This window comes from Schistocerca nitens, chromosome 1 (genome assembly GCF_023898315.1).
Source record: "Schistocerca nitens isolate TAMUIC-IGC-003100 chromosome 1, iqSchNite1.1, whole genome shotgun sequence".
Taxonomy (NCBI): Eukaryota; Metazoa; Arthropoda; class Insecta; order Orthoptera; family Acrididae; genus Schistocerca; species Schistocerca nitens.
The window spans coordinates 346,181,933-346,206,151 of record NC_064614.1 but is presented as its reverse complement, the minus strand read 5'-3'; the positions used below and the strand labels follow the sequence as shown (position 1 = coordinate 346,206,151).

Genomic DNA, 24,219 nt, shown 5'->3' with positions numbered 1-24,219 from the left:
AATAAACTACAATTTTTTTCTCAGAACCCCTTTATCCTCAAGAGTCAGAATTTGGTGACAATTTCAATCATTATTTCTTTTACATGTACCATTTTACTAGCCTGTCTCCATCATATTCTATGGACTTAACCCCAGCATTCCCTATTGGTAGTAACACTTGTCCTGTCCTCGTAGCCATGTTTTCACAGCATGAATTATGCGCTCATCAGAGGGAGCTCCCTTGAATTTCTTCTTTTTTGTGATTGTGGATGGTGCCGCTCCAGTGACCACCTTTCAGTTACTGGCACAAAGTGATGCACCAAGGCTTCATCTTCTGTCACCTCTCACAATCTGTGACAGGAAAAAATTCTCAGCTGACCTCAAACTACTTAAACAGTTCAGGTGAAATGACAAGTGGTCTGCTGTGAGCATTTGTGGAATCCATCCTGAGCACACTTCTGCTATATCAAAGAGTGTCTATCATTGCACATGCACTTCCAATGCTCGCTCGTAGCTGTAGAGCCAACTTTCAAGTGGTGATGTGCCATTCTGCTCAGTAATGACATCTGCACAATTCACAATTTCACGAACTGTGGCTGTCACAGGACATCCTGAAATGATCAAGGAGCTCAGTCCCTGCACTTCCAGATGCTTCAGCTTTTTTCTTTTTACCCATTGCCCAACACTACTCTTATCATCTGGATCATTACCATACACTGCATACAAAGTTTATGGATGTTTGCCATGGTTTTTTTTCCAGCAACCAAGAATTCAATAACAGCATGTTACTTTTTACGAGTGTCTTACATAGACACCATTTTGATGGTTGACTATGATTCTGCCATCTGTCAGAACTGTTTGAAAATTCCCATATGTGCAGAAGAAACATCAAATCTGAAGCAGCTAAGAGAACATTTTCTTATATATATTGAAAGCTGTAAAAACAACTGGGGCATTATTTACTGAACAACCGTCTATACTTCCTCCCAAACAAACCTCACTAAATGACCATTATGGTAGAATCAGGGGTTTCTAAGGCCATATGGAAGCTTACGGATATTTACTTTTTCCCATATAACATTCTGAAATGTGAGTGGAAAGGGGAGTAATGATAATGAAATGTTAAGTATCGTCTACCACATACTGTAATCTGGCTCACGTAGAACACATGTAGATGCACAATTATGAAATCATGGACAGAAATCTTTAACAAGCATTACACCATGAATTTTATGAACCAAAGGTTACTCTGACTGAAACAGGTTCACACAGTACAGATGTAGATAGAGAATTATGAAATCATGGACTTCTTTAACAAGCATTAAACCATGAATTTTCTGAACCAAAGGTTACTTTGACTGAAACAGTGGAGAAATAACAAAAGAAGAGAAGATATACGGGCAAAGTAAAGGGCATGACAGATCCAACATCAAGCTGTAGATGCATAAAAGAAATTGACTGTCATGTAGCACTCATAATACCATCACTGATGTGCATGATACTACAAAAATCCTGCTGCCTCTCTTAACTCCATTAATGAAGAGACAGATATGATCCAATGGTTGAAAATTGAAGGACGTGGATAATTTTGGGTACTATGAAGAACAGTATTATTATTATTATTATTATTATTATTATTGTTGTTGTTGTTGTTGTCATCACAAACAGCACAACTTATTTTCTAAAGCATAACTCATTGCAAACACTTCAAAATGTGCACAATTAATAAAGATTCTGCGTGACACTATGCGACATTGATATTTTCAAACTGGAAGTCTCTAATGAATAAAGTGGCATGAATAAACATCTAACAAACAGATTAGCAACTTTAAGAGAATGGTGTCGGCCCACTCAAATTTTCAACCCAGCTGTGTCTGCCAACTGTTACACAGTGTCTGCACTAAACAACAACAGAAACAACAACAACAATCAGACTTTATTCAAAACATTGTCAGCAGGCAGCAATTATTTTGAAATTCTGAATTGGTGAAACAAAAGGAACTGCAACATAGTCACTGCAAAAAGCAATTTAATTAGTTGACTCTCAAATGTTATAAGTAATAGTAAGTACCTCTGTATGTGATAATATAGGATCCTCACACAGTGAGCACTCAGGAACATCTCTCTGAGAGGATGTGTGTACTTAGTAAAGCAGAAATATATTGAAACTAAATGTTTCCATTAAAGAAGATTGCAGAAAACACTTTACCTGTTTATCATGCAATATTTTCTCAGCTAATGAGATGTTTACTTATTTACTGCATTAACAAAACTTCTCTCACAAACTTAACGACCAATATACCAATTTAAAAAGTTACCATCTAGCTTGCAAGAGGTCAACTGTCAGTGTGGCAGTCAGAACAACAAACTAACATGTTGTACTGTGTCTATTTCTGAATATTCAACATGAAGGTGGCTCCTGATAGGTATAGTGTGCAGCTGCATTGCATTCTGTTGCTCTTATTTTTAATTTCTGGGAACGAACTGCAGAGTAGGACATGTTAGATAACCATGTAGTCCGCCTCCTTAGCTCAGTGGCCAGCATATCTGGCTGCTACACAGAGGACCCAAGTTTGATTCCTGGTACTACCAGGAGAGTTTTTCTTGATGAAAGGACTGGAATGGAATGAACTAACCCTCTTTTTTAAGGGGCAGATCGAGGAGTTACTTGGTTGAGAAATAGCACCTCCAAGGTCAAGAAAGCCAACAATCAGGAGAATGGTGTGCTGATCCCATGACCCTCCATACAGCATCCAAATTATGCCACTGGCAGAGTACGGCAGTAGATGGTTAGGCCCAACTGCCCTGTCTAGGCCAGAATACAGAGCTTTGTTTTTATTCTTTAAATGACCACCTGCACAATGGGTATAGATATCTTGTCTAAAAAGGGCACTCTCTTTTAAATCAACAAAGCATCCAAATCACACAGTTAGTTCTTTTCAGGTGCTCTCAGAAAACAGATCTATGCTTTTTAATGAATCCAGTAGCCTACCTGACAATATCAAAATTTGTGGCTGGTTTTAGAAAAGAAATTTGATGCACACTGCTCTCTTAACCACTGATGGTGAAATCAAGTATAATATGCTAACTTTTTCTTGACAGATGCAGATGTGTGGAGCTCCAACTATGACTGTTACTCTCGATATATCAGGGAGGGGGGGGGGGGGGGGGGAAGTATCAATATATCAGTTGTTGTTGTGGTCTTCAGTCCTGAGACTGGTTTGATGCAGCTCTCAATGCTACTCTATCCTGTGCAAGCTTCTTCATCTCCCAGTACTTACTGCAACCTACGTCCTTCCGAATCTGCTTAGTGTTTTCATCTCTTCGTCTCCCTCTATGATTTTTACCCTCCACACTGCCCTCTAATCCTAAATTTGTGATCCCTTGATGTCTCAGAACATGTCCTACCAACCGGTCCCTTCTTCTTGTCAAGTTGTGCCACAAACTCCTCTTCTCCCCAATTCTATTCAATACCTCTGCATTAGTTATGTGATCTGCCCATCTAATCTTCAGTATTCTTCTATGGCACCACATTTCAAAAGCTTCTATTCTCTTCTTGTCCAAACTATTTCTCGTCCATACAAATACTTTCAGAAACGACTTCCTGACACTTAAATCTATACTCGATGTTAGCAAATTTCTCTTCTTCAGAAACGCTTTCCTTGCCATTGCCAGTCTACATTTTATATCCTCTCTACTTCGACCATCATCAGTTATTTTGCTCCCCAAACAGCAAAACTCCTTTTCTACTTTAAGTGTCTCATTTCCTAATCTAATTCCCCTAGCATCACCTGACTTAATTCTTCTACATTCCATTATCCTCGTTTTGCTTTTGTTGATGTTCATCTTATATCCTCTCTTCATCACACTGTCCATTCCATTCAACTGCTCTTCCAAGTCCTTTGCTGTCTCTGACAGAATTACAATGTCATCGGCGAACCTCAAAGTTTTTATCTCTTCTCCATGGATTTTAATACCTACTCCGCTTGCTCAATATACAGATTGAATAACATCGGGGAGAGGCTACAACCCTGTCTCACTCCCTTCCCAACCACTGCTTCCCTTTCATGTCCCTCGACTATTATAACTGCCATCTGGATTCTGTACAAATTATAAATAGCCTTTCGATCCCTGTATTTTACTCCTGCCACCTTTAGAATTTGAAAGAGAGTATTCCAGTCAACATTGTCAAAAGCTTTCTCTAAGTCTACAAATGCTAGAAATGTAGGTTTGCCTTTCCTTAATCTTTCTTCTAAGATAAATCGTAAGGTCAGTATTGCCTCACGTGTTCCAATATTTCTACGGAATCCAAACTGATCTTCCCCAAGGTTGGCTTCTACTAGTTATTCCATTCGTCTGTAGAGAATACACGTTAGTATTTTGCATCCGTGACTTATTAAACTGATTGTTCGATAATTTTCACATCTGTCAGCACCTGCTTTCTTTGGGATCGGGATTATTATATTCTTCTTGAAGTCTGAGGGTATTTCGCCTGTCTCATACATCTTGCTCACCAGATGGTAGAGTTTTGTCAGGACTGGCTCTCCCAAGGCCGTCAGTAGTTCTAATGGAATGTTGTCTACTCCCGGGGCGTTGTTTCGACTCAGGTCTTTCAGTGCTCTGTCAAACTCGTCACGCAGTATCGTATCTCCCATTTCATCTTCATCTACATCCTCTTCCATTTCCATAATATTGTCCTTAAGTACATTGCCCTTGTATAGGCCCTCTATATACTCCCTCCACCTTTCTGCTTTCCCTTCTTTGCTTAGAACTGGGTTTCCATCTGAGCTCTTGATATTCATACAAGTGGTTCTCTTTTCTCCAAAGGTCTCTTTAATTTTCCTATAGGCAGTATCTATCTTACCCCTAGGGAGATAAGCCTCTACATCCTTACATTTGTCCTCTAGCCATCCCTGCTTAGCCATTTTGCACTTCCTATCGATCTCATTTTTGAGATGTTTGTATTCCTTTTTGCCTGCTTCATTTACTGCATTTTTATATTTTCTCCTTTCATCAATTAAATTCAGTATTTCTTCTGTTACCCAAGGATTTCTACTAGCCCTCGTATTTTTACGTACTAGGTCCTCTGCTGCCTTCACTACTTCATCTCTCAAAGCTACCCATTCTTCTTCTACTGTATTTCTTTCCCCCATTCCTGTCAATTGTTCCCTTATGCTCTCTCTATGAAACTCTGTACAACCTCTGGTTCTTTCAGTTTATCTAGATCCCATCTCCTTAAATTCCCACCTTTTTGCAGTTTCTTCAGTTTTAATCTACAGCTCATAACCAATAGATTGTGGTCAGAGTCCACATCTGCCCCTGGAAATGTCTTACAATTTAACACCTGGTTCCTAAATCTCTGTCTTACCATTATATAATCTATCTGATACCTTCTAGTATTTCCAGGATTCTTCCATGTGTACAACCTTCTTTTATGATTCTTGAACCAAGTGTTAGCTATGATTAAGTTATGCTCTGTGCAAAATTCTACCAGACAGCTTCCTCTTTCATTTCTTTCCCCCAATCCATATTCACCTACTATGTTTCCTTCTCTCTCTTTTCCTACTTTCGAATTCCAGTCACCCATGACTATTAATCAGAGGAAACAATATTGACATATCTGCCTATAAAAATATTGGCTGCACATAGTAAATACACTGTCGATTTTAGAGCTGTATATTTAAGTATTGATTTATTATTAGACAGTCTGTAAATCAACAAGCTAGCAGCCCGCCTATCATCCTTAGAGCAAGCATTGAAAGGAAAACGATGCAAATTGAGACCTGGTGATAACCATTTTGCTACCAATGGTAGCTGCATGTAAGTGGCACAACTGAAGGTGTTTGATGAGTCCATTGTTTGGCTTCTACCAGTTTTTCCATTCTTCTGTAAAAATTTGTGTATTTTTTTACTGTACTTAATGAACCGATAGACTTTCTTTGGAATTGGAATTCTTCTCAAAGTCAGAGGGTATTTTGCCTGTTTCATACATTTGCTCACCAGTGAAAGAGTTTTGTCACAGCTGGTTTCCCCCAACGCTATAGGTAGTTCTAACAGAACGTTGTCTCCTCCCGGATCTTGTTTCGCTTAAGGTCTTTCAGTGCTCTGCCAAATTCTTCATGCAGTAGCATATCTCCCATCTCATCTTCGTCTATGTCTTCTTCCATTTCCATAATATTGCCCTCAAGTACATCTCCCGTGTATAGACCCTCTGAAATACTCCTTCCCCCTTTCTGATTTCCCTTCTTAGCTTAGGACTTGTTTTCCATCTGAGCTCTTGATATTCATACAGGCAGTTCTCTTTCCTCTAAAGGTCTCTTTAATTTTCCTGTAGGCGGCATCCATCTTCCCCCTAGTGATATATGCCTCTAAATCCTCCGATGATGTCTCCCGCAGTCGGAGACGAAACGTTAGGAGACAGTTTTATACTTCGACCACGGCCTATCAGCCCGGAAGTTTTAAGTGAAGTCAATACCGGCCGTGAAAGTTTACATTGTATGATCAATCCTTATATTTGTCCTGTAGCCATTTGTGCTTAGCCATTTTGCATTTCCTGTCTATCTCATTTTTTGAATGTTCATATTTTCTTTCTCCTGCTTTATTTACTGCAATTTTGTATTTTCTTCTTTCATCAATTAAATTCAATAGCTCTTGTGTTACACAGGGATTTCTACTAGCCCTCATCTTTTTACCAACTTGAGCCTCTGCTGCCTTCACTATTTCATCTCTCAAAGCTCCCCCATTCTTCTTCTACTGTATTCCTTTCCCCTATTCTTGTCAACTGGCCCCGATGCTCAATCCAAAACTCTCTACAACCTCTTGTTCTTTCAATTTATCCAAGTCCCATCTCCTTGAATTCCAGCATTTTTGCAGTTTCTTCAGTTTTAATCTACAATTTATGACCAATAAATTGTGGCCAGTGTCCACATCTGCCCCTGGAAATGTCTTACAATTTAAAAACTGGTTCCTAAATCTCTGACTTACCATTATATAATCAATACGAAATCTTCCGTTGTCTCCAGGTCTCTTCCACGTATACAACTCTCTTTCATGATTTTTAAACAAAGTATTAGCTATGATTAAATTATGCTCTGTGCAACATTCCATGAGGTGGCTCCCTCTTTCATTCCTTTCTCTCAGTCCATATTCAACTACTATTTTTCCTTCTCCTTCTCTGCCTTTTCCTACTATCGAATTCCAGCCACCCATGACCATTAAATTTTCATGTCCCTTAATTATTTGGATAATTTCTTTTATCTCATCAGACATTTTTGCAATCTCTTCATATATGCTGAGCTAGTTAACATATAGACTTCTACTACAGTGGTGGTTGTGGGTTTCGTGTCTATCTTGGCTACAAAGATGCATTCACTATGCTGTTCATAGTATTTTTTTTTTTTTTAATCCAGTATCAAACCTATTCCTGCATTATCATTATTTGATTTTGTATTTATAACCCTGTATTCACCTGGCCCACTGTCCTGTTCCTACCTGGCCCACTGTCCTGTTCCTCCTGTCAACAAACTTCACTAACTCCCACTACATCTAGCTTTAATCTATGCATTTCCTTATTTTAAATTTTCTAACCTACTTACCCGATTAAGGAATCAGGCATTCGACGCTCCGATCTGTAGAATGCCAGTTTTGTTTCTCCTGATAATGTACTTCTCATTAACGTGTGTTCATTGTATATTCATGTCATTTACATGCTTCTTAACACTGTTTGAGCATATGCAGTCAGTCATTTGTACAAAAGGGATTTATGCAAGCACCTACAACTATATACACTCCTGACATACAAGCTCACCACATTTCATTCTTTCCTTTTTTACATAAATAAAGAAGTGTATAAATAAATAAATAAATAAGATCTTGCAAGATTCCTCTAGTCAAGAAAGCTTCAATCTATTAGACATTTTAGGACTTTTTCTCACACTACAGAATACAACATACCTAATCGTCAAGCGATACGACCCCTGAATGGCAAATCAACCAACATTCTCTAAGCAAATAAATGGACTGTTTCAATGGTATAATATTCAGTAAGTAATAAATGGTGTACACTACAACATTACATGTCTGAAACTACAAAGTTATGAAAAATGGTCCTTGGGATGTTTCTAGTGCTGTCTCACACAATTCAATTACTCTTTTACATTTACAGGCAAGTAGTCAAAATAGCAATAGCCCAGTGAAAATTAAGCAAGTTGAATATTTGTTACATAGCATAGTGAAACCCCTGTTTTAAGCGGCATTCAAATGAAACCCAGTCACTAGTATAAAGTAACGGTAACGATTTTATGTAGTTATAAACAGTACACATACCCAAAAATAGTTGCCAAAACTGTTGGCATATTTATCTCATTGTGACACTAGCCAGTCGATTCCATCCTTGAAGAAGCTAGTAGGCTGCTGTCGGTTTCAGGTCTGGATCCAGTCACACACTTCATCATCTGTTGCGAATCGATGTCTGTGAATAGCTTGTTTTAGAGGTCCAAACACATGTAAGTCACACGGTGAAAGGTGCAGACTGTACTGTGAATGTTCCAGTGTTGCCCACCGAAACTGCTGTAATGTCGTCTTCACTGCATTGTCAGATAATGCCATTGGACAACATGCCTTGGCGTTTCAACTTGATGGCTCGTCTAAGGTTCTGTAAAGTGGCTTGATAATGCTGGCATTGATGGTGTTTCTCTGTTACAGGAGCTCGACAAGCAGTGAGCCCTTGTGGTCAAAAAAGGACATCATGACATTACCAGAACTGATGCACATGGCCTTTAATTTCTTTGGAGATGGTCAAGTTGCGTGTTTAGTCACCTGTGGCAATACGCAACAGAAAGCTGTATGCCTCCTCATGATAACATTGCAGATGACTCAAAGACTGTGCCATTTGAATATTGCGCTGTTCGGTGGTCAGTTGGTGGGGAATTCACTGCGCACAGATTTCTAAAACTTCCAAGTGTTGATGCATTATGGTGTGGGTGGTGCCGACGCTAATACCCAGTAACCAATGGATCTCGTCAATGGTGATTTTGCGGTTGTCCAAGACTAAAGCATTCACTTCCACAACCACTTCTGGTGTGATGACATGATGAGCCTGTTCAGGATGAGCATTGTCTTCCAATGACTCGTGCTCCTGAAGGAATTGTTTGTGCCATTGCACAACACTTGAACGACTCAGACTGTACTCAGTCGATACATTTCCGGCCTCCAACTCCCTCCGCCACAAAAAATTGAATCACTCCTCACTATTCTTGCTTACTTGCCTGAATGTTCGGTAGTGGACGAAAACTTGTGTGACCACCCTTCTCTTTAGGGTGGAACCACACTGGCTCTATACAACATCAAATGGTGTGCATGTGTCAGTCTCTCTACCAATAGATGTCGTCACCATACCCACACTTACGTGGTGCCACCTTATTTGTACAGCAAAGGTAGACACTGACCAGGTTTCATTTGAATGAACCTCATAAATGTACAATACAATACTTATATAATAATTAGTGGTAATGAATTTCATCAGTTGTTAATAAGTCACAAATGTGTAACAGCAAGTAAAAACTCATCAAAAAATTGAAACTGTTATCTGTGCACAAGGTAATTGAGCTATTTTCCGATATGCCACGACCACGTATTGTATATCAAAACACGCATTTTTGAGACATCTTTTCTTTATGTTCACCCAGAAAAAAATCAAAAATTGATGAACATGGTGAATTAAACCACGAACTGAAGTATGGTGAATGGTGTTGGAATCTAATATGTGGGGTTGTGTGTTTTTCTTCTGTAGCCAATGGCAGTTTAATTGGATCGAGTAGACTTCAAGCTAAGAACACACTAAGCTTGAGACATGTTTTCGAAACATTTTTGTGGCTATTTTATGTGGACACCATTTGGAAACATCTTTCAAAACATGGAAACTCAGTGTCCGTACAGATCAAAGGTAACAATGTTTCAGCCAGCTACCATATATCACTACTAAATGGTTCAATCATATGTTTGTATGTTGTATTGTGTTATCTGCCATACTGAGTTGTTACATGTTTTTTTTTTCTCTTGCTGTATTAAGTTTTTCAAAAAATTATTGCAGTATGCGAGGCAGCAGATCGTCGAACTGTTATCGTTGTACCACGCTGGCAGCTGCTTGTGGAATATATGAAGCAAGCAGTACAAGAACAGCAATAAAACAAAACGCTCTGCAGAAAACTGCTGCTATATTTGGTAGAATACTGAGAAAGACTGTAGAAAAGAAAGTAAGGTCATTTGTCGTAGTAGTTGTTGTGGTCTTCAGTCCTGAGACTGGTTTGATGCAGCTCTCAATGCTACTCTATCCTGTGCAAGCTTCTTCATCTCCCAGTACTTACTGCAACCTACATCCTTCTGAATCTGCTTGGTGTATTCATCTCTTGGTCTCCCTCTACAATTTTTACCCTCCACGCTGCCCTCCAATACTAAATTGGTGATCCCTTGATGCCTCTGAACATGTCCTACCAACCGATCCCTTCTTCAAGTCAAGTAGTGCCACAAACTTCCCTTCTCCCCAATTCTATTCAATACCTCCTCATTAGTTATGTGATCTACCCATCTAATCTTCAGCATTCTTCTGTAGCACCACATTTCGAAAGCTTCTATTCTCTTCTTGTCTAAACTATTTATTGTCCATGTTTCACTTCCATACATGGCTACACCCCATACAAATACTTTCAGAAACGACTTCCTAACACTTAAATCAGTACTCGATGTTAACAAATTTCTCTTCTTCAGAAACGCTTTCCTTGGCCTTGCCAGTCTACATTTTATATCCTCTCTACTTCGACCATCATCAGTTATTTTGCTCCCCAAATAGCAAAACTCCTTTACTACTTTAAGTGTCTCATTTCCTAATCTAATACCCTCAGTTTGTCGTAGCTTGCTTCAAAATGTGAAACAATCTGCTGGTCCATAAGCTGGAGTAGTTGAGTGGTGTTAGGAGGCAGAAACTGGATCTTGATGAACTGAAATTCTTCAAGGAGGTGGTCTTGTAGACCTGGAAAACGGGCAGGAGCATTGTCCGTAACAAGTAAGGCATTGAAGGGCAGATTCATTTTGAAGCAAATATTTCTTCACCAAAGGACCAAACACTTCACTGATGCAATCACAAGAAGATCATGCATCACCCAAGCCTCGCTGCTGGACCTCCACATCACATTTAAGCTGTTCTTCAGGATTTTACACTTCTTGAAGGTCCATAGAGTTTTTGAATGGTAAACAAGCAGCAGTTTAATTTTCAAACTGCTGCTTGCATTGGCACAGAATAGCAGTGCGAGACAGCCTTTCATTGGCTTTTGACCGAACAATGCATTTCCTCTGCTGTTATAAATGTACACTTCAGCATCTTTTTCCAGAATGGACCCATCTCTTGCGGCAGATAATCCTCAGAATCCGCAAGCAACTTGAAGTTGCTGATGAAGTTTTCTGCTGCCTTTGTGTCGGAGCTGGCTGCTTTCAACGCTGTGCTCTTAAACTTCTTGAGCCACCCACGACTTCCTTTAAACACTTCTTTGGCTGCTGATTGTTGTGGCGTATTTTTAATGAGGTTGGTGAAAATCATTCTCGCCTTCTCACAAACGATGTTCTCATTAATAGTGTTGCCTTGCAATTGGTTTTCCTTTATCCACATTAAGGAGCAACCTTTAGACATTGTCCAGAATACGAAACCATTATTTAGTACATCTAGCTCCTTAATCTTGTCCTTGTTCTTGATAGTGCAAATAGTGCAAATAAATAATTGATGTAGACCGATTGTATGTGAATGCTGAATGAGCAAAGCAGGTTCGCGTTTTTCAATGATTTTACATTTCATTTCTAAGGTCATTTTCTTTCTCTCATGGCGCCTTCTAGCGGCTTTATCTTTGGGGACATTTCTATGGAGGTTATTAAAATTTCACACAGATAAACACTGTGGGAACCCAAGTTTAGAAAAAGTGTGTGATCACAGCCTGCACTAAGATGGCAACAGAAAGAGCGCTACACCCAGACTGCAGTACGTACTAAAGACATTATTCATATGCCACTGGCGACAAAGAAAGGAATTCATATTGTTGAACGTTTCCCCCGCCGCACTCAAACAACTGGTGTCACACTAAATCATAATCACTCGTTACGCGAAGCATCGCTTATTAAGTGAGCCATTTTTTTACAGTTTCTACTGTTTGTTATGTGAACTGTGTATTAAGGGAGATGCTCATTAAATGAGGTTCCACTGTAGCAGTTTTAAAACCAATTACTTAATTCTTTGATAAATGCAACCTCATTCTGTAAAACTATGAAACACTGACAGATGTTTTAAGCCTTCAGGTCAAAAGACACACTAAATAAATAAAAAAAGGATGAACGATGGCACTGCCTTTCATTTTGTTTGCACAAACCTTCCTGTATTAACGCTCTGCCGTCCGGCGACACCACAAAGTGTCATGAACGAAATAGTGGTCAATGGCCAGTGACACCACCGTGGTGTCGTGTACATGGTATCTCTCAGTGGCCGGCCACACCACAGTGGTGTCGAGAGCTCAGTATCGCGCAGCTGCTGGCGACAGCACTTTGGTATCTTTCGCATTCTGTTGGTGTTTAGTTTAGGTTACAGTAAGTTACACACTTCAACAAGTTTTTTGTTTTTATAAGTACTTGCGCCCTTTCATCATGGCAGACGAAAGAGGTGATACGGTTATTTACAATGAATGCGCAGAGCAAAACTTGGAGGTTTCCACTACATTGCATATGACTACTCATGATCCAAAAGACAATGCAATTAAACAAATATATGAAACAAACAAATTCTGTAATTATTTACTTATGTATATCTTTGAAATTTCATGAAAGTAGGGGAACGTGGTTGAGAACTTATGAGAACTAATGATGAGATTAGTAAAACTTAACGATTTATAATCTCCCTATAATGTCCAGAATAGCCGGCGACAAGCCAAGTAATCTAAATTAGTGCTGCTGGTGCCAAGCGAATAAATTTGTACAAGACATGCGGGCAGCAAAGTGTTAATAATGCAGCAGCGCATACTACAGTTTCCTCATCTCTAGACATGACAGGGCTGACAATACGAATACAGTACAACAAATAGCAGGGCAGGTAATGTGAATATACTGAGAAATGTTAGCTGCCTGTGCAAACAGAAGCAGGGACCAGAAACAAACTCGGAAACAGATGCAAAACACTGCAGAAAATAATGTTTCCAATAGGAACATGTTTCCAGTGGCAGTGTGTATACGGCTTAACACTACTTTTTGCAGCAATGATAGTGGGCTTTAGACTATTGACTTTCACAAGTTCTTGTAAACGACCCCTGTGTAAACTGTTTGCATTTCACTGATTCATTTCTTTTGTAGTGTGCAACATACGGTTCATCCATAATAAGTTGACGATTGAGGCAGCTCCTGTTGGGAACGGCCATGCCCCTGCATTAAGGCTCCGAGGGGAGAGGAGGGACGAGAGGAAGACAGCGTTGGCTGCTTTCAGCAGTGCTGGCACCACTACCCACATTTTGTGTTGATCATGAAATCGGACACGTCACTCGTGGAAGTACTGTCCGCCTACATGACACTTCCATGGGATGGGAAATCAGCTAATTTGTTGATATATTCATGCTGGAGAGTTTTACCTACAACTTACGTAGCATTTATTTATGGCAAATAATGAATAATGAAAGTAATGAATGCACAACTTACAACACTATGAATCGAAAGTCAAAAAACAATTTTTGAAATCTGATCGCTCTTTGCATTTATTAAACACAGCACAGCAGTGATGTTTACTCAGAATGATGTTCACTAAAGATCACTGCCATTTGTGTTCAAGATCATCATCATCATCATCATCATCATCACCACCACCACCACTACCACTGTCATCATCATAGCTCGAGCATGTCATACTGATGATAACGTAATCTATGACCATTTCCACTATTCCAGCTCGTGTCCGATACTCTAGCTCCAGCTGCTGCACTTTCCTGCAGTAACCTTGCCAGTCCTGTGCAGTAACTGAAAGAAAAGCAGCAATAATAAGATCTTCCCTTTGACATGTCACTACGAGGTGATTCGAGAATTCCCACTTAATTCCTGAAACTACTCGACCTTCTGCCACTTCAAACACGCGATGTTTTAATGATAAGTGTGAGAGAGCGAGCCTATTTACTGCGCAACACATGTCTGTGTGTGCAGGATGGACATTGGTCATGGGAGGACGGAAGTTGCGTCAGACGAGCAACACCGACAAGTGTTTGCCGCTCGCGCGTAGAACCTGTATGGAGGGTGCAAGGAGTAACTACGTACTACTCCTTGGTGGTCGAATAATTGTAATTGTTATAGACAATTGAAACATGTGTCCAGAGACATTTACTTAATTCTTGGTGTTAGGCTTGCTAGAAACAAGACCTGTTTTTGGATTTTTGGTGGTTATTAAACCCACCACATTGTAATTATAGTTAATAGTATCTGATGGTTATTGACGTAGTTGACTTCCAAGAGTTTGTATGCTTATATGAAACTTGTGGAAATGAAAATATACCTGAACTGAACTCTAGCCAGCATTATTTCTTCGGAGAAGAAGTTGTGGAGATTGATGCAGCCCCATATCCATAGGAGAGGATCGGCTAAATGTTTCAAGTAAGTCAACTGTAAGAGAAATGTGAATTTCGCAATCCAGTTTTGCACCGCTTCTCTCGTCGCTGAAACCGTTAGAACATGTCACCAGTGAAATTGTTCTCCCTGAAAAAGTGTTTTATTTTGACCCATGCCAGTTCTATCGGATTTAGACTGATCACTATAGGGCGGTAACTGGACTATTTTGTGGCCTCTGTTCTCAGCGATTTTATCAACACCACACGTCTGGTCTGTTTTCTTCTATTTTAGGTAATAGTCAAGCCTTCCTCATTGAGTTGTTGCAGTTTATTCGCTTGTCTCGCAACCACTCTAACAATGTAATCTTGAAACCATATTTATCAGGCATTCTGGCGAACTTCCTGCTGTGATATGGCACGTTATCCATAAAATAACAAAATTGGGTGGAATATAGGAACCAGCATATCTGCTAACACCCCCTCCCCCTCCATCAATGTCCAGTAGTTTCGTCAACTTCAAGAAATTCACAAGTTAGTGAAAACAGTTCTTGCATGGAACTTCCTGACAAACTAAAACTGTGTGCCAGACCGGGTTCCCAGGTTCAATTCCCTGTCTGGCACACAGTTTTAATTTATCAAGAAGTTTGAAAATGGCATACACTCTGATGTAGGGTGATAATTTGTTCTAGCTTCTTCTATCTTCCTGCACATACTTGCCAATTTGTCATTTTGTGGAAGTTTTTCTTAAACTTACAGAAGATGTGTGTGTTCAGTACCAATGCAAAAAGGTCAGTGTCAAAAATGAAAATGGCACAAAGAAAGATGCGCCGACATAAATGTACCACTGGAACCCCTCAATACATGTAATTGGCACCTCCACTGAGGGAATTGCGAAACGGCTTTACTAACTTTTTTTTTCTTTAAACATTAATGCTTTACATTTATGATAATAGTAGCAAATACTGCTTGCAAATATCTAAGAGTCATTAAAAGGCAGTCTCTCAGTGAGATACCATGCCGAATTTTTGTTTCCTGTTAATGAATATTTGACTATGCAACATTAGAGAAGGGAAGTTGCTAGTCACCATATAGCGGAGATGCTGAGTCGCAATAGGCACAACAAAAAGATTAACACAATTTTTGTTGTGGCTATCGCGACTCAGCATTTCCGCTACATGGCAAGTAGCAACTTTCCTTCTGTAATATTGTTACATTCCATACTGGATTTTCCATTGTTTGATTATACAATATTGTCAAGTAGAAGAAGGTGTAATTAAATGAATGACGAACACTAACTTCACTTAACAAAGGTTTATTCAGCACTTGCACATACAAGAGTGCGGGGCGAACTGCCTCCAGACAGAACACATACAGTATATACACAGCTACAGAACATTCCAGTACAATGATTCTTGACGTTTGTGGACACTTCTAGAATGTACTCAAACTGAATATAGAAATTAAAATTGTACAGTCCAGGTGAGTTTTGAACTCACGACCCTCCATGCAACAGTTTAGTATCGTAACCACTACACCACAGAGCTACTCAGCTTCTTCTGTGACACTGCTCCCTCCTTAAGAGAACAGCATCTCCGTGTTACGTCTTCCTAGTCCGCGAACTAGTCATCGGTTCTGCATACTCCAACTCCTGATGACTGATTCTCACCCTAGCGGTGATCTCCTTAGAACTTCTTTTGCCGCTACACTCTTTGTCACCTTTCCGCTTGTTGCCTATCGCTGGAGCTTCGAATTTACCTTGGGTTGCAGGATCCTAATAGGGCTTCATTCGAAGGACGTGGACCATATCTCTGATCTTTCGTCGTCTTGTGTCAGGGTCGAAATCTTCAACTTCATAAGTAACATCAGACAAGGGTCTTACAACCTTATAACATTCAAAGTAGCGCTTCTCAGAGAGACCAACCTTCCAAACAGGAGTGAAGATCCAGACGAGGTCACAAGGCTGGTAGGTGGCTCGTGTCATACCTTTGGCGATAGCTTTCTTGAGCCTGCAGCATACAAAGTCAAGCTAACTGCCGAGCTTTCTCAGCTCTGGTTAACACCTGGCCGACGCAGTCATCATCCACGTCATCAGGATGTAACGGAAACACAGTTTCCATCATTGTAGTCGCCTCACGCCCATGCGTCAGGAAAAATGGCGTAAATCCTGTGGTGTCTTGTTTGGCGGTGTTGTAGGCTAACGTCACAAAAGGTAGTACCTCATCCCAGTTGCTCTGCTCGACACTGACAAACAATGATAGCATATCGGCCAAGGTCTTATTAAGGTGTTCAGTAAGACCGTTAGTTTGCGGATGGTAAGCAGCAGTCATGTGATTAGTAATGTTGCACTGACAGTTTATCTCTGTCACAAGGCGTGACTGCAAAACTTTCCCTCTATCCGGAATTAATGACCTCGGGGCACCGTGTTTTAATACAATGCCTTCAACTATGAATTTGGCTACCTCGGATGCTTCGACTGTTTTCATGGCTTTTGTAATGGCACAGTGTGTCAGATAATCAGTGCAAACAATAATCCACCAATTGCTACTAGCAGACGTTGGAAAACGTCCGAGGAGGTCAATCCCAACACGCTGGAAGAGCATTTTGGCTGGTGGAATTAGTATGAGTCGGCTAGGTGGTTTCTGAGGAGCTGCCTTTCTCCTCTGGTACTCTCGACAGTGCGACACATAGTGACGGACACTTCTAAATAAACCTGACCAGAAAAATCTCTTGCGGATGCTATTGTAAGTCTTAATAAATACTATATGTCCGACCCCAGGTGTGTCATGGAATTTCTGTAGAACATCTACACATGTGTTTAGGAATCACTGGTAGCCACCTCTTTCCAATCAAATCAAAGTTTTTCTTGCCAAGTAATCCATTAACTACCTTAAATTGTCCTTTCACATCCTCTGACCTATTTAAGGCAAGCATAATTTGAGATATCTTGGCATCCTACTTCTGCTCAGCAGAGAGATCCTGGAGTACTGTGAGACAGTCACTATCTTCATCAAAGTCTCGATCGTCTTGCACAGGGTTCCTTGAGAGACAGTCAGCATCTTTGTGTTTTCTTCCACTTTTGTACACTATGGTAATGTCATACTCTCGAAGACACAGTACCCACCTGGCGAGTCGTCCTGTTGGACCCTTAAAACCTGTCAACCAACAAAGTGAATGATGGTCTGTAACAACTGTTAATGGCCTTGCATAGAGATACTGTCGAAATCTACACATGGCCCAGATCACAGAAAGACATTCTCTTTCTGTAGTTGAATAGTTTCTCTTGATTTTGTAAGTGTCCTATAAGCATAGGCTATAACCTTCTCTTTTCCATCTGAAATGCGCACCACAACAGCACAGTTCCCATACCCACTGGCATCTGTGTGCAGTTCTGTAGGTGCTCTCTCATCATACAGACCAAGTAAAGGGTCAGTCATCAGAGCCTTGTAGTTCTGTAGGTGCTCTCTCATCATACAGACCAAGTAAAGGGTCAGTCATCAGAGCCTTTCGCAGCACATCGAAAGAATCTTGTTGAGCACCACCCCAGATACATTTAACATCAGCTTTTAACAAGTCTTGGAGTGGCCTGGCTTTGATACATAAGCCTTTGATAAAACGAAGGTAATAAGAACATAATTGCAGGAAGCATCTCACATCTCTAATAGTTTTAGGACCTCACCTTTTCTGGGTATGGCTGCACACCTTCGTGAGACAAAAGGTGTCCAAGTATTTTGATTTCTTTTGCTCCAAAGAGACTTTCTTGGATTAAGTTTCAGTCCGCCTTGTTGGACACACTTAAGAACAGCCCTCAGTCTTTTTATATGTTCATCAAATGTGTCTGAGAACACTATAATGTCATCTAAATAACAAAGACACATTGTCCACTTCAGGTGCCTTAGAAGATTATCCGTCATCCATTCAAAAGTTGCTGGTGCATTACACAAACCAAAAGGCATTACCTTAAATTCATACATGCCCTCAGGGGTGACGAACGCAGTTTTCTCAAGATCAGCCTCATCTACTTTGATTTGCCAGTATCCCGAGTACATGTCCATGGTTGAGAAAAACTTAGCCCCCTTCAGACGATCTAATGTATCGTCAATTCGTGGAAGAGGGTAAACGTCCCTCTTAGGTATCTTATTTAGCTTCCTGCAATCAACACAAAAGCGCCAACTGACATCCTTCTTCCTGGCGAGGACCACTGGTGACGACCATGGGCTCAGCGAAGGTTGAATAATGTCATTCTTCATCTTTTTCTCTACCTCGTCGCGAATTATTCGACGTTCCATTGCTGACACATGGTAGGCTCTCAGGCTTATTGGTTGATAGTCTCCAGTGCTAATCGGGTGCTTCACCATCAATTTGTCTAATTTGCTCTTCACCTGTGGATTGAAGCATTCAGAGAACTCTTGAAGAATGGCAAATAGCTTCTTCTGTTGTTCCTTAGTGAGATCTGATGATAGTCGAGCTAGATCTTGTCTCATAGTGGTAGTGCTAATTTCACCCACAGACTCGGCATGGGAAGTTTCTATGACGCTCAGCTGTTCTTCAATTAATGGCTCAGTGTTTGCCACGCACATGCATCTTGGAAGGAACTGTGGTTCTCGGTGACAGTTATCTATCCACAATTCACCGAATCCATTCTTACAACGAGACGACAGAGGCTGGGATGACCATTCTGTTCTTCAGTGGTTTGCTTCTCTTACATTCCACTACAAGATGCATGGGTTGATGCATGGCATGACACGTGACATTTACCTTTCCAGCGCTGACTGCAGGAATGATCACTTCATCCAGCACACACAGTCTCCACACACTCAAATGCACATCTTCCTGTCCACAGTATCTCATCTCGTCTAGCATAATCTGCGAGCGACCACAATCTGTAATTACCTGAGAAGCTTTCAAAAAGTCCCATCTGACAATGATGTCATGGCTACACTCTTGTAAGACAATGAATTCTAAGGGCTGTGTATGGCCACTTATACCCACACGAATGGTACATCTTCCTGTAGGTTTTACATATTTCCCATTAGCCACGTTCAGCAGAAATGTTTTGCTGTCGCCAAATACGGTTTTCTGCAACTGGCGACGGTACTTCTCCGAAATGACTGAATATGAAGCTCCAGAGTCCACAAGAGCTTTGGCTGGTCAGCCATCCATGAGGATACCGACGTAGTTTCCTATAACTTTTGTAGTGATCGATGGCGGATGATTTTTCTCCTCAGCAGCCTCACCTCCAAGGAAGCTCGCACCCTTTAGCTTTCCAGGTTGCGATGGCTAGGGGATCGACTGGAGCTTATAAAAAGTGATGGAGACCTTGATCGACGAGTTGGGGAGTGTCCTCTCCAGCAGCTAGCTTGCGACGATGGTGACCTACATCGTCCTGCGCCCATATCTTCTTGTTCATCTTTGTCGTCCCAGAGTTGGTGTCGGCTAAGATCGGTCTGCTGTCTTCCGGCATGGGCGTCATCAAATATCCACCACATGTCCCAGTAGTCCACAGTGGAAACATACTGGTTGATCATCCTGGGTCCTCCAGACATCGGTCTTCCTTGGTGCCCAAACAGGATCCTCAGGCGGCATTGTAGGAACGTAATTCCGCCTGGGTCTTGACTTTTTCACTGTTTTAAAGGGAAATGAAGGACGAGAGATTGGGTTCAATGTCTGTTCCACTTCCTCCCTTATGACCTTTTGAAGCATCTCGGTTTTTTGCTCGCCGTGCAATCCAAGTGACTTCTGAACTTCCTCTCTCACTATCTGATGAAGAACGCTAGTGAAATCAGTTGCTTCCTCCATCACAGACATCGATCAGATTTTTGGAAACCGTTCAAAATTCTTGCGTGTAATTCTTCTTTTATGCATTGTCTTGATATACTGGCACCATTTTATGAAGTCATCTGCTGTCGAAACCTCCTTCAGGAGTAGGGCTTGATACATTTCCTCAACAACACCCTTCATGAGATGTGCAACCTTATCTTCCTCCTTAGTTCTAGAATGCACTATTTTACACAGCTCCAACACGTTCTGAATGTAGGATGCTGTAGTTTCTCCTGGACGCTGTACCCTGCACTTTAATTTATCTTCAGCCTTGCACTTCTATCATTGTGTGTCGCCGAAATAGTTGCGCAGTTCCGCCTGGAATGCTTCCCAGTTTGTGAACTTCTCCTCGTTGTTCTCATACCATTGCTTGGCAGTGCCCTCCTAGTACAAAAATACGCTATCTAAACACACGGGGTCATTCCATTTGTTAAATTTGGCTATATGCTCTTATACCTGCAGCCACTTGTTTGGATCTTCGCCATCATCACCGGAGAACCTGGAAGGATGTCTCATGTGGTGGCACACAGTTGCTGTCATCGTAATGTCCTCTTCTTTTTCTGTCTCTGATAGATTGCAATCTGTTGAATATGGCTCGAACTCAGGTTTCTTGTTTATAGCATTTAGTCTCTTCTGCTTAACAGTACTCATTACATGCTGGAAGTAGTGCCTTATGCAACTGATTATCATTTTAGCATAATTTTATTTTATTGTACACCAGTACAGCCATAAAAATTATAAGCAGGTCCATGGACTTCCCATCATTATAGGGCTAATAACAGTAAGATTCCATAATAGCAGATTCCAGTAGAAGATTCAGTTTTTGTTTGTACGGACACGCCTAGCTTTGAGTTAACACATGTAGAAACACACTTTGTCTGCCGATTTGAGCGAGCGCAGGACTACCTTTGTGACGTACGTGCCATGGCCTGACTTTCTTGTAGGCCTCAGAAGTAGTAAACTTGAGTAAGGTTTTGTTCTAATGTGAACACCTCAACAAGTACTTACAGAAGTTATGTGCCAATAAACACAAGCCTTTCATAATACTTCACATATAGGGGCAGCTTGATGCTGGCAGCACTCTGAGACAAATGAATACCTTTCAAGTGGTGCCGATTTTCTCTGTTTCTGGCAGCACAAGCCCAATCATCAAGTTATCGTGGCCAAACAGTATGTGCGCAGTATGTCGTTTCAAAGCAACGGTTCCGTGAAAGTATCATAAATACATCACACTTACCGTTAAACATCAAAGCATCAACAGTGTAAAGCTTCAAGAGACTTTATGATACCTAACACACAATACAAACTTCTGATGAATAAGGTGTAGTGTAATGGATAACGTCATGGTTACTTGAGTTAGAAGGTACAGGTTCGTAACTCACTGCATGTCAACATTTTTTTTTTTTTTAACTTAGAATTGTTATCATGTTCCTTATGATTGTTGTGGTCTTCAGTCCAGAGACTGGTCTGATGCAGCTCTCCATGCTACTCTATGCTGTGCAAGCTTCTTCATCTCCCAGTACCTACTGCAACCTACATCCTTTTGAATCTGCTTTGTGTATTCATCTCTTGGTCTCCCTATACGATTTTTACCCTCCACGCTGCCCTCCAATACTAAATTGGTGATCCCTTGATGCCTCAAAACATGTCCTACCAACCGATCCCTTCTTCTAGTCAAGTTGTGCCACAAACTTCTCTTCTCCCCAATTCTATTCAATACCTCCTCATTAGTTATGTGATCTACCCATCTAATCTTCAGCATTCTTCTGTAGCACCACATTTCAAAATCTTCTATTCTCTTCTTGTCCAAACTATTTATCATCCATGTTTCACTTCCATACATGGCTACACTCCATGCAAATACTTTCAGAAATGACTTCCTGACACTTAAATCTATATTCGATGTTAACAAATTTCTCTTCTTCAGAAACGCTTTCCTTGCCATTGCCAGTCTACATTTTATATCCTCTCTACTTCAACCATCATCAGTTATTTTGCTCCCCAAATAGCAAAACTCCTTTACTACTTTAAGTGTCTCATTTCCTAATCTAATTCCCTCAGCATCACCCGACTTAATTCGACTACATTCCATTATCCTCGTTTTGCTTTTGTTGATGTTCATCTTATATCCTCCTTTCAAGACACTATCCATTCCGTTCAACTGCTCTTCCAAGTCCTTTGCTGTCTCTGACAGAATTACAATGTCATCAGCAAACCTCAAAGTTCTTATTACTTCTCCATGGATTTTAATATCTACTCCGAATTTTTCTTTTGTTTCCTTCACTGCTTGCTCAATATAAAGATTGAATAACATCGGGGAAAGGCTACAACCCTGTCTCACTCCCTTCCCAACCACTGCTTCCCTTTCATGTCCCTCGACTCTTATAAATGCCATCTGGTTTCTGCACAAATTGTAAATAGCCTTTCGCTCCCTGTATTTTACCCCTGCCACCTTCAGAATTTGAAAGAGAGTATTCCAGTCAACATTGTCAAATGCTTAGTCAACATTGTCAAATGCTTTCTCTAAGTCTACAAATGCTAGAAACGTAGGTTTGCCTTTCCTTAATCTAGCTTCTAAGATATGTGATACAATATGTTCTGTAATATTCAATGTTGTTAAGCATTTCTGTCTGTTTAGAGAACAAAAGATGAAATAAATAGTAGCCTGTTTATTTCCAAATGTATGGCGATCGCTGAGTGTGTGGTTAGGCAGAAACCTAAGAAGATGGCTTACATTCATGCGAATGAAATGAGCAGCAATAAAATTCATGTTGTTCCTTTCACACATACTTCGCTGTTTATCTCTGAATATGAGGTGATTTCCGAGTGTGTGGTTAGGCAGGAACCTAAGAGGACAGCTTAAATTGCTGCAAGTGAAATGACGAGCAGTAACATCCATATCCTGCCTTGTCATAAATATTTCATGTGTTGAACAATCACAAACATATTCCTCTAAAGATTTCTTGCTACAATTGAGATTCACCTGTCACTAAACCATCCTTAAAAATCAACTTTACGCTATAGCAGTCGGCAAATCGATTGCCTCGATCCTGGTCGCCTTCGCAGTCACGATTACGTCAGTTCCTGCAAAAAGGAGTGTGAAATGTACTCGATCCATCATCACTGGATGGTGAAGCTAAATGTTGCAAGTTGTGTTGGCAATGCCAATCGCAGATTAAGTCAGCATTTCCTCTCTCACATCTCCCCTCTCTGTAATGGCATAAAATATTCCCTTGACTCCACCATCACCCACAGTACGAACCATCTATCTTTTGTGCCACTTACAGCTCATTCAGTCACATCAAATGTCAATAGGAAGAAAACGAAATGAAGTCAAGCAAGAAGTCAAGAGTAAGAACACAGAACTGAGTAAACTTTACTAGGGAGAAACATAGAAACAGGGAATTTTTAGCATTGATCTTGTGGGTTTTTCACAGGGGCTGCAAATTTATGTTGTAGAACTGTGGAAAACGTAAAATCAGAGAATGTAAAATCGAAATTCCACAGTAGTACAGTACAAACACATGTAACTGCAGTGTCGCAAATCCCAACTCACTTGTACATAGCAAAACAACTGCATGTGTGACAAGAAAACTGTAGATGGTACAGTGAGAAAGATACCAAACAGCAGAGTGAGCCACCTTAGCTGAATGTTGTTGGATGTTGGTAAAACATAAACTGTGGCAACAATTTCTGATCCCAAGTACAGTACCCAGGAAGTTCAGCAGGCAAATGCTATGATACATGCAACTTACAGCTCTTTAATGTTACCTTCCCTACTGAATAAGACTAACTCAATTACACATATATGGCT

General features: G+C 40.6%; 1 protein-coding gene across 2 annotated transcripts in view; it reads right to left on the bottom strand.

Moving 5' to 3' along the window:
* LOC126248684 (ATP-binding cassette sub-family C member 5-like) overlaps positions 1-24,219 on the bottom strand; it is a 288,000-nt gene that overhangs the window by 179,783 nt on the left and 83,998 nt on the right. The gene's annotated exons all lie outside the window — the stretch shown is intronic.